The following is a 12,034-nucleotide window of genomic DNA, read 5'->3' as shown; positions in this document are numbered from 1 at the left end:
ATGGGGCATAACTTGCGTAAGCGTAACTTGTGCCGACCAATGATATCGTTTTACTGGAACATTAGCTTCTGCCTAGTTACTTTACGCTTTTTACGTTATTATTGTTACGTCGAATCCAATTTCCTGCGTAAGAAACTTTGTATACATGTAGTAATACATGTATTGGTAACACATATATTACTTAAATAAGCAGAACAAAATTAAAAGATAGATAATGATATCAGGGTAAATTAAGAAACAGTTTTATAACAAATTTATTATTTATAAAAGCTATTCTGTAATAACATTCTGTCATATCCAACCTTCTTGCGATATGTTGATACAAAATTTTAAGGTTATAGTTGTACATTAATAGATATGTCCGTGTTGCTTGAATTTCTTGCATGTAAAATGTTTTCTTTTCTTAAATGCGTAACATATATTTATTTCGTTTTAAATACATAAATTTTTGAAAATTACAAGTAAGAGGAATGTATGCCCGCACAGGTTAGATTCGCACTTAGATGATTCACACATACTAGTGTGCAGAGTATCAGTTCCACATGAAGCGTACTTTCCGAGACGCGTAAATTACAAAAACCAATCGTAAATTTGTTTAGCATTTCTGTTAGAGAGTACAAGAGAAATCCTAATCAGCAATGGGTTGCATTAGATACGCATTTCTTGAAATTCCGTGAAATACGCATGTGAAGAAGGCTTTTAAAATGGCATAACGTATTTTAGAAATTACTAGAATACGCAAATTACGCTACGCAAGTTACGCCCCATGGCCTAGTTCACACCGAGCACTTGTAATGCGTACTAACTAGTAATTTTCTATTAAAATATCTTAATTTCGCCAATAAATTTAAAAAATAGTATATTAAGTTGGTACAATCGTCGAAAGTAAGATAAATTAATAGAAAGTTACGAGTTAGTACGCGTATCAAGTGCTTGGTGTAAACTAGGCCTATTTTAATTTCGGTAATGAATTTAAAGAATAATATACAAAACTGGTATAATATGAATCGAGATAATTAAATATACGTATCATATATACACGCATTGTCGAAAATAAGATATCTTAATTGAAAATTACGAGTTGGTACGCGTATTAAGTGTAATTCGGTGTAAACTAGGCCATAAGACCAATGGACCAATGAGCATCCAGCATAAAGTCGCCATATTGATTTACATAAAATGCATAACATTTTTATTGATGCACATAAAATGCATAACATTTTTATTGGTCCGTCGGTTTTATGTTGTGCTTATGCTCTGTTATGCATTTCACGTGCGAGGCCCTTTAAGGCCGCGGCACAAGTTTCTGCAGAGCTGCTTAACCGTGCATATGGAAATTAATTGGTCCGTTAACACATGCATAAGGAAATGGACCAATCAATTTCTTTATGCATACGGTTATACAGCTATGCAAAAGCTTGTGACGCGGCCTTTAAAGAGCCTTGCACATAAAATGCATAACAAAGCATAAGCATAGCATAAGGCCTCTGGACCAATGAGAATTTTATGTAAAACAATATGGCGACTGTATGCTGGATGCTCATTGGCTCATTGGTCTTATGTTGTGCTGATGTTATGTTATGCATTTCATGTGCAAGGCCCTTTATAACCTTAAGACAAGTTTTATGACTTAAGTCTTTAGAAAGGCACAATGACTGTTTTGTCTCAAGTCTTTAAATAAAGGAAATTGTTTTATCTGTGACTTGTAAGATTAATACTTGTGTTATTATACTTTTTATTATAATTATATAATTACTACCTCACTTAATTATTTTATTTATATAAAATATTTATATTATAAATATATATTGTTATGTAACAAATATAAGTGTTAACATTTTTAGAAAAGAGATAAGATTAGATTTAGGTTAAATAAATTAACAAGAATAGAATTAATATTAAAATATTAATATTATTTATTATTACATAACATTATGTTGGGCTGTGCATACACATACATACATTAATATATTATAGTAATATATAAAATTAAATAGATTTTACAGGAAAAAGTTGTAAATTTTATGTATTAAATGATGGGAAATAAAATATTTTGATCAATTATTTCATGTATGTACACCCAAGGACTTTGATTCTGTACATGGAAAAATTTTTCAAACTGGGAAGTCACCACTTTCTACATGCTTGCAGTTCATGATTAATGAAACAACTAGAGCTTATTGGTCGTTACGTTAATCATGAACTGTAAGTATGTAGAAAGATAGCGACTTCTCAATTTGGAAAATTTCTTCATGGACAGAATCAAAGTCCTTGGGTGTACACCCAGCGTATTTGATTCTGTCCATGGGGAAATTTTCTAAACTGAGAAGTCGTTATCTTTCTACATACTAGGATTAGCGTAACGATCAATAGACTCTAATCGTTACATTGGGTGTTTACGATAACTAATCGGATCTCGGATTGGATTGAACAACGGTACTCAACGTAGGTATAGAAAATTTCCCTAGGCTAATCGGATTGACGATTGCTGTCTCAAATGTAATCCGATTGATGACGAAAGCGTGGAGACCAAAAAGGGGGTGCGCAAGATTGGACACCGCACGATTGGACACCACCACTCACAACGGCCGATGCCTAGAGTTTTTCCGTTGGTTTGGTTAGATAAGTCAATATAATTGGTTGGTATCCAATTGTGTTGTGTCCAAAAGAGTGTCACCCCCAAAAAGCATGCTTTAAAAGTAAATCTCTTTATTTTTTAAAATAATAACACAAAAAATCAAAGATAAAGTTAAAAAGGATGATTTGAATTTAGATTTATTGTAATGTTTTTTTGTCTAAACACTGGATTTCGTTTAAATTTCTGTTTGTAAAAATTAATTAATCTATTCTAAAGTTTGTGGTTATATCGGAAACAAATCAAAATTAATAAAATAATTATTAATTATTAGGTACATATTAAAGCATATAATATTTCAAGCATATCATATAGAATTCCTGTTTACTATAAACTTAGTAAAAATAATTTTGAAGTTATTCAACTTCAAATCAATCGGATTACATTATACATTAATCAATATTAATTTATATGTTAAAAATCAATAATGTCTCTGAAAATGTTTTTTTTTATTCTTTTCCAGATCGTAAATAAACTTCAACTCCAAGAATAAATAAAAATTACTGGAAAATGGATTGACATGAAAAGAGCATTATTGAACAGTATCAATTTGTGCTAACTTAAAATGTGTAAAATCTGCTATTCTTTGTTAGTTGTTCATTAGAGAGTAATAATATAAGAATATACATAAATAAAATTAAAATAATTGTATGCATATATGATGCGTATATTCCATTTTTATATTGTTACTCTCTAATAAACAATTAATAAAGAAAAGTAGATTTTACAAATTTTAAGTTAGCATAAATTGATATTGTTCAATAATGCTCTCTTCATATAAATCCATTTTCCAGTAATTTTTATTTATTCATAGAATTGAAGTTTATTTACGATCTGGAAAAGAATAAAAAGAACATTTTTAGAAACATTATTGATTTTTAACATATAAATTAATATTGATTAATGTGTAATGTAGTTGAATAATTTCAAAGTTATTTTTACTAAGTTTATAATAAACAGGAATTCTATATGACATGCTTGAAATATTATATGCTTTAATATGTACCTAACAATTAATAATTGTTTTATTAATTTTGATTTGTTTCCGATATAACCACAAACTTTAGAATAGATTAATTAATTTTTACAAAGAAATTTAAACGAAATCCAGTGTTTAGACAAAAAAAATTACAATAAATCTAAATTCAAATCATTCTTTTTAACTTTATCTTTGATTTTTTGTGTTATTATTTAAAAAAATAAAGAGACTAAAGCCTGCCGCAGACGATACGTTTTTTCTTACGGGATTGCTTACGTGCTCCTATACTGGCAGTCTTACGTGCTCCCGTACTGGAAATGGGTAGCTTACGGGCTACGCTACTGGCTCGCGTACTGGATTTTCGTAATAGATCATGTCCTATTTTTCTTACGTGATTCTGTACTGGTTGTGAAAGCCAATCAGGACGCAGTCTGTATAGGTTATACTGGGTTATACCAGGTTATACTGTCGAAGTGTTGCAAAGTTCAAACGTGAATTCACTTCGCAAACATGACGTCGTGCAAAAATGAAAGACTTCAAAATAGTCCAAAAAAAGTATTTTATGTTTAATAGAGGCCTACTAATAGGAACCATGTTTATATGCGATAAACACACCAAATTACCATAATAAGTACAGTAAAAGTAAGGCATTAAAGAATGTATTGACTGTCGACTCCATAAACGTCGGCGATATTTATTTTGTTGTCGCAATTTTTCAATAATTAAAAATAATGCAATAGCAATTTTACGACAATGTACAACTGTTGCAATAATTTCATCCATCTCATCTATCTCATCCATATTTAAGCGTGCCGCTTCTATGAAACAAATTTCAGTTGCTCAGCCCGTACGAAAACTCACACCGTGTGAAGCCACGGCCAGTAGCACTGCCAGTACCATTGCCCGTACGGTAGCAAGTAAGAAAATCCAGTTAGAAATCCAGTAAGAAAAAACGTATCGTCTGCGGCAGGCTTTAGTTTAGAAAATTTCCCCATGAACAGAATCAAATTCCATGGGTGTACAGTCGTGTTCATTATAGTTGCGACACTTTTTCTTAGATGCGTTCCTGAACGCGCAACTATAACGAGAGCTGAAAACATGATTGGTTCTTACTTGTGGATCCAACCAATTACGTTTGCCGCTCGATGAGCAAGGCTACATTCCAAAAACCATCAAAGAAAAAGTGTCGCAACTATAATGAACATGACTGTACACCCAAGGACTTTGATTCTGTCCATGGGGAAATTTTTCAAACTGAGAAGTCGCTATATTTCTACATACTTACAGTTCATGATTAACGTAACGACCAATAAGCTCTAGTCGTTTCATTAATCATGAACTGCGAGTATGTAGAAAGTGGTGACTTCTTAGTTTAGAAAATTTCCCCATGGACAGAATCAAAGTCCTTGGGTGTACACGGGTGACACTCTTTTGGACACAGCACGATTGGACACCAACCAATCATCTTGACTTATCTAACCAAACCAACGGAAAAACTCTAGGCATCGGCCGCTGTGAGTGGTGGTGTCCAATCGTGCGGTGTCCAATCGTGCGCACCCCGGTGTACACCTAAGGACTTTGATTCTGTCCATGGAGAAATTTTTCAAACTGAGAAGTCGCTATCTTTCTACATGCTTACAGTTCATGATTAACGTAACAACCAATAATTTCTAGTTGTTTTATTAATCGTGAACTGCGAGTATGTAGAAAGTGGTGACTAGAGTCCTATATAAAGAGAGAAGCGACATTGATGTCCGAAGCTCTGATTGGTAATCTGATTGATACTTGATTGGCTAAGCGAGCACCCATATTGTGAACACAGCTGTTGCAGAATGATACGAATGGTGTTTGATGACGTTAGAGCTGTCCCAAAATGGCGGTGGAGCACTCAATTGGATACTGAAGGTTGTGGTGGGGGTTTGATGTCGCTTCTCTCTTTATATAGGACTCTAGTGGTGACTTCTCAGTTTAGAAAATTTCCCCATGGACAGAATCAAAGTCCTTGGGTGTACAGCGTATTAGGGTAATGAAGTTAGCGGAGGAGTGCAAATGAGGCGTGGAAGGGAGAGAGAAGGGTGATAAGCTAAGACAATTGAAGGGAGAGTTGGGGAGGCAAGAAATAGGAGGTAATTAACGTGCATAAGAAGCAGCCTGGAAGTAAGGTTAAAGGGCCTCGCACATGAAATGCATAACATAACATAAGCACAACATAAGACCGATGGACCAATGAACATCCAACATAAAGTCGCCATATTGATTTACATAACATTTTTATTGGTCCATCGGTTTTATGTTGTGCTTATGTTATGTTATGCATTTCATGTGCGAGGCCCTTAAGGCAGGATGACGAGCAAGGCGGGAGATGTCGGTAAGGAAGGAAGCAGGGACCTTAGACAAAGAAAGTTAGTGACAGAAGATAAATCTAATGGTCGGAGAGTATTGTTTAAGCTGCGAATTCATGCAGCGATAAATCGCTGGCGACTTGGAAGAAGTGGGGGAAAAGTAACGCCAGCAAGTATCTGTCGCTTTTCTCCTAGTACATATTCATGTGGCGACAAATCGCTAGCGATTAAAAGTACAATAAATATAAAAAAAGTATTAAAAAAGTATAAAATAAAATAAGTATTATTTTTATTAAAAATAATACTTATTAATCTGTAATTATTAACTAATAATTTACTGAGTTGATTGCAAAAGGCGTAATAGGCGTTTAGTGTCAATAGGCGCAATCAACTCAGTAAATTATTAGTTACCCACATAGAAATTGACCTCCAGTGGATGTCCATCGGCCTTCCATACCTCCATGGGACGTCTATCTCCATGGTGGAAGTCAGATGGACGTCTATTAGAAGTCCATGAAACCTCCATAGCTCCATGGGATTTTACTTCCATCATGGAAGTTAGATGGACGTCCATTAGAAATCCATGAAACCTCCATAGCTCCATGGAATTTTACTTCCATCATGGAAGTCAAATAGATCTCCATTAGACATCCATCCAACCTCCATAGCTCCATGGGATTTTATTTTCATCATAGCAGTCAGACGGACATCCATTAGAAGTTCATGAAACCTCCATAGCTCCATGAGATTTTACTTCCATCATGGAAGTTAGATAGACGTCCATTAGAAGTCTATAAAACCTCCATAGCTCCATGGGATTTTACTTCCATTATGGAAGTCAGATAGATCTCCATTAGACATCCATTCAACCTCCATAGCTCCATGGGATTTTACTTCCATCATGGAAGTCAGATAGATCTCCATTAGACATCCATCCAACCTCCATAGCTCCATGGAATTTTACTTCTATCATGGAAGTCAGATAGATCTCCATTAGACATCCATCCAACCTCCATAGCTCCATGGGATTTTATTTCCATCATAGAAGTCAGATGGACGTCCATTAGAAGTCCATTAAACCTCTATAGCTTCATAGGATTTTACTTCCATCATGGAAGTCAGATGGACGTCCATTAGAAGTCCATAAAATTTCTATAGCTTCATGAAATTTTACTTTTATCATAGAAGTCAGATAGATTCCGTAAAGCATATAATGCGCATGACGTTATCCTTGTTGATCATTAGAAGTTAAACAAGGATAAAATGTTATATTACGTATATCATGCGCTCTCTGTACGGAATTTGATCATTATCTCTTTATCAAAACAATTATGCAACTAATTTGTTTATAACAATTATAACAACTATGACAATTAAAAAAGCGTCATATATGTTTTTTTAGTAATTTTTCTCGGTGAATCGATTGGCGCAATCAGTTCTCCTCTACAGTCAGTTTTGACAATTTGTTTATAACAACTAATTGCAAAATTAACTTTGGCAACGGGCTTTTTACGTCATTAATGTTTTTTCATGCTTTGATACTATTTCTAATTGTTGTTTTTTGACTGATTTGGCCATGGGCAGAAACAAGTTTTAATTATTTATATAATTTATATTAAAAATATCTAAGGCTAAATAAACAAAAGGTTAATAAGAGTGTTCGCGCGATACCCAAGACGCCAGTTTTTTCTTGTTCAAATCAGCTTTACTTCAAATATAACTTTTTATTAACAATCTCACAAGTGTACGTTTAGCTCAGTGTTAAGATACTAGGTTATCGTTCCGAAGATCTTAGGTTCGAATCCCGCCGGCGCCGATGCGTTTCAAAAATTTATAAAATAGTACGTAATTGTAATTAGTAAATTAAAATGTTATATGTGAAACAGTGAATACAGATTAAGCTATAAAAATAATAAAATTTGTTTAAAAAAAAATTTTTTTTACCGTCCATTAGATGTCCACTGAAGGTCCGAACTTCCACGGTACACGTCCATTAATAATCTAAGTAACATCTGCTGAGACTCCATAAAGCCTCTACTAATAATCCACATGACATCGGTTTGTCATCCACTAAGGCTCTATGAACCCTTTATTAATGATCCACGTAACGTCTAATGGACATCCGTTGTTAACGTCTAATGGACGTCCAATGGACGTACGCAATGCGGAACTGTGGATGTCTAGTGGCCGTCCATTGGATGTCCATGGTACGTCCACTGGAAAGTCCGTACTCCCACGGCAAACGTCCATTGGAGGTTTTAGTTCTATGTGGGTAATAATTACAGAGTAATAAGTATTATTTTTAATAGAAATTGAAGAGTGAAGAAAAATAAAAGTGACAATACGTTCAAATAAGGTGTATTCTGCTGAATGCGCAAATATTTTGGGAACAGCAGTAGCAAGAGCAATTAAAAAGAGACGAATAGTGATTACAACTGCTATAATGTTGGAATTGCAAAAAACACAAGAGAAACGGCATTACAAAAAGAAACAGTATTGGGTAGCTCCATACTTAAAAGACCGTCAGGATCATAGCTTTTTTCACGTATCCGTTCCTAAACTGGTATTTGAAGATTCCATACTGCTCACGATTGTGTCGACTTGTCGTTGAAGTTCAACCAAGTTGAACTTCTGACGATTTGTCGACGGATTCCAACGGATTCGGCACAAGTATGTGTAGAAGGGGAAAATCGAGGTAAAAGGGGAAAGTCGCCAGCGATTTATCGCTGCATGAATTCGCACCTTTAGACTAAAGAAGATGGAAAAAGTAAGTAAGTTAGTATGGCAAAAAGAAATAGATAGGTTAAAGAAGTACTGGCAAGATGAGGTAAAAGAATTAAAGCGAATAATAACAGATCTAAAGAAGAAAATAAAATTAATAAAGAATAGATAAGGTAAGCGGGACGATAAGATACAGCAAGTAACAAAAAGTGTAGAAAGCATGGAAAAATGGAAAGAGAAGATTAGGAATATAGAAGAAGAGGGGTTATGCAACAATGAAGAGGGGTATAGTGATAGAGGGGAAAGGAGTAGAACATCAGTAAAGAGCATGTGGGGCAGCGTCAGGAGTTTAAGGTCAAGTGGAAGCGAAGGTTTTAGAGACAGAGAGGCGAATAAGATAAAAAGATGGATGGCTGTAAGGGAAAGAAAGGAGAGATGCAATAACATAGTCATTAGAGGGTTAGGGGATAGAATGAAAGAATTTGAAAAAGAGGTAGATAAGAAAACATGGATTGAGAATTTTATAGGTAAGAAATTAGATGTCAAGTGATGATGTGCAGATTAAGCGGATCAGTTATAATTGCTAAAATAGATGGAGAAGAGAAAAAGAAGGAAATTATTATTAAAAAGAGCAAGCTAAAGGAGGGGAGAATATTTATAGAAAATGATTTAACATGGAATTAAAGGAAGGTACAGGAAAAGATACACAAATGGCGGAGAGAGTAAAGAAAGAAGGGAATTGAAATAAAAATAGGAACAAGTAGGGTAAAAATAGTAGATAAGTGGAAAAGCTGGGAAGAAATAGAGGAGGATATGAAGGGAGAGGGAGTTAGTGGGAGTACGAGCGAGATGAATAGGGAGAGGAAAAGTGATGAGAAGAGAGATAATGAAGAGAGAAAGAGAGAGAGAAGAGAAGTCAGGATTTCAACTAAGCCAGGAGGTGAAAAAGGGGTGAAATAGCGAGAGGGGGATGGAGGAGAGGAGGAGAATGGTTTTCTGGAATATAGCAGGAATATGGAGACAAGACGTGGAATTTTGGAATTTTATAGGGAGGATGGACTATATATGTTTAATAGGGGAAGGTTCCGATAGCGCACAGTACTATTGCACACAGCCAATCACAGCGGCTGGTACCTAGTGATATTCTTCTGTTCAAGCGCTATGAGTGGTTGTGAGAGGCTTGTGTGCAATAGTACTGTGCGCTATCGGAACCTTCCCGTTTAATAGAGACATAGGTAGAAGAGAAAGGATAGGAAAAAATTAGAAATTACCAAGGACTCACAAGTGGGAATGTAGTTTTGCGATCAGGGAGAAAAGTAAAGGTAGGAGTAGTTTTATTATTGGTGTAAATAAAGAATGGGGAAAGAAACAGTTAAAGTTAAAAAGTAAAGAAATGAAGAGGCTGATAGTTACAAAGGTTAAAAATAGTGATGACAAATTAAAATTTATAATAATGGAAATATATGCAACTAGGAACTGGGAAACAATGAGAAATACGATTGAAAGAATAACAGAGAAAAATAAGGAAGAGTATATAGTAATAGGAGGAGACTTTAACGATAGAATAGAGGAAGAAGGAGGAAATGATGAGGAAGGATAGGGGGGGTGACACGTAGTAGAAGCAAGGATAAAGTAGTTAACAGAGGGAGGGAATTTTTAGATTTAGTAGGTGAAATCGGAGGAAATATTATGAACGGTACAACAAAAGATGATAAAGAAGGAGAATACACATATGTAGGGAAAAGGGAGAGCTCAGTAATAGATTATGTAGTGGTAAACAAAAATTGTAGAGAAATTGTAAACGATCTTGTGATCGTAGGTCGATCGGACTCAGATCACATGCCCCTGGTCTTGAAGATGAAGAACAGAAAAGGAATAAAGAAGAATAAGGTCATGGAGAAAGAAGAGGACAGAAAGATATACAGATGGAGGGAAGAGAATATAATGGAATATAAAGAGAGGACAAAGGAAAAAGACGATGAAGAAGAGGCAATAGTGGAGAAAACTATAGAAGAAAAATGGAAGGTCTTAAAGGAATTAGTACTCAAGTCAATGGTAAAGATAAAGACAAAGGAAAGTACAAGAAAAAAATTTCAAAGAATGGTCGAACAAGAGTTGCACTAGAAGAAAAAAGATGGTGCACAGAGCTTATGACAAATAGAAGAAAGGAAAGCTTAACAGAGAAAGATACAGAAAAAAGAAGAAAGCTCAGGGATCATTTAGAAGAAAGGAAAAAGCGATGGAAAGAGAAGGAAGAGGAGCTAAGAAATCTAAAGAACGAGGCACAAGTATGGAAAGTAATAAATAGAAAAAGAGGTAAAGGCAATTGGATCAAAAATGAGATCAGTAAAGAAAAGTGAACCAATCATTTTAGTAAATTGATTGGAGGCGAGATTGAAAGAGTAGAGATTGTGCAGAATGACAAAAGTTGTGAAGAAAGGAGACATCCAGGGGAACAAATAGCAAGTGCCACAGACGACCTAAGTAATGAGGAAATAACAGAGGCTATAAAGAGACTGAAAAAAGGCAAAGCAGCAGAAATTGATGGAATACCGTCGGAAGCCTGGAAATTCGGCGGTTCTAAAGTAAAGAAAAGGCTGATAAATCTGACAAAGGAAATCTGGCAGGAGAAGGAGATACCGGAGGACTGGAAGATGAGTGTCATTGTCACGCCCCACATAGCACGTAATATTGCAGTGATATCATAGCAATATCACTTTTACATTGCAATATTACAAATGAAATATTGCAGAAATATCACGAAATATTACTGTGATATCACAGTAATATCAAAATGTCCGCGAAAACGCATCACAGTAATATTACTGTGATATTTCATAGTAATATTACTGTGATATTTCACAATATTTCTGTGATGTTTATGTGATATTTAAATAATATTGCAAAAAATTAAATAAATAAATTACTTCAATTTATTTTATTTTTATTGTTATTCTTAATATTATTTTCATATCGTTACATGTAATATATATTAAACATAAAAAAATAATTATATTTATTAAAACAGAATACAATAATGTAAACGTAATAAATGTTTAATTTACAAAAAAATCTCTTGTATCCTTTTTCATTTTTGTTAAAAAAGATTCAATTTGAATTATAATTTTAATTTATGTTCAAGATTAAATAACAATACAAAATATTATTTACATGTAAAAATATAAAATTTTATATGGAACAGCGTTCCACACGTACCTCTTAAAAAAAAATTGATAAACTTGTTTCAATAAACTGATTACTGATCAATAACTGACAAAATATAATCAGTTACTGATCAGTAATCAGTTTATTGAAACAAGTTTATCAACTTTTTTTTCAAGGGAGGTTACATTGGAA

This window comes from Solenopsis invicta, chromosome 1 (assembly GCF_016802725.1).
Source record: "Solenopsis invicta isolate M01_SB chromosome 1, UNIL_Sinv_3.0, whole genome shotgun sequence".
NCBI classification, from domain to species: domain Eukaryota; kingdom Metazoa; phylum Arthropoda; class Insecta; order Hymenoptera; family Formicidae; genus Solenopsis; species Solenopsis invicta.
Note: the sequence above shows the minus strand (reverse complement) of the source record.